Genomic DNA, 676 nt, shown 5'->3' with positions numbered 1-676 from the left:
TGAAAACCTCTGGGAAGTATTTCCTCAGAGTCAGAACTTGCACATGATTAAAATGAAAACCTCTGGGAAGTATTTCCTCAGAGTCAGAACTTGCAAGCTGTGTTCAGAGGTGTCCAGAGTTGCACCTTGTGCTGGCAGTCAAATCTGGTCACCCGTAAGATTCTCCCAGGTGGTATTGGTTTTGAAGGCATGAAGGTGTCATGCAGAGCAGCTGTGGCCTGGCATTGTGAGAGGCCATTGGTGAAAGTAAAGCTGGAGAGGTGGTGAAAGCTCCAGGGTTGAAGGGGTCATGGAGAAAGCAGAGGCTTTGTACCATAAAGAGAGCCCAGGAGAGTCTATTGGTGAAAGCACAACCCAGTTGCAGCAGAAAACCCTAGCATTTTGGAGATGCCAGTACCATAGGGTGACCAAGAACAGCAGCAGCAATGAAGTGGAGTTCGTCCAAGGTTAGAAGACAAGCTGTGTGTGCTATAGAGGGCAGAGGTGGAGAAGCGACCCAAGCCCCCTTGAGGAGCCCCCAGGAGATTGTGATTGGATCCCATGTTAGCATTGAACTGTTTACATCGTTGGAGGGTGACTTTGCTTTGTTCAGACTGTGGCTGTGCCCTGGTTCTTTCCTCTTGAAGTAAGAAAGTATTCACTTATTTTTGATTTTTATAGGATCTCACAGTTGAGA

The sequence above is a fragment of the Microtus ochrogaster genome, linkage group LG3, assembly GCF_000317375.1.
Source record: "Microtus ochrogaster isolate Prairie Vole_2 linkage group LG3, MicOch1.0, whole genome shotgun sequence".
In the NCBI taxonomy this organism is placed as follows: Eukaryota; Metazoa; Chordata; class Mammalia; order Rodentia; family Cricetidae; genus Microtus; species Microtus ochrogaster.
Note: the sequence above shows the minus strand (reverse complement) of the source record.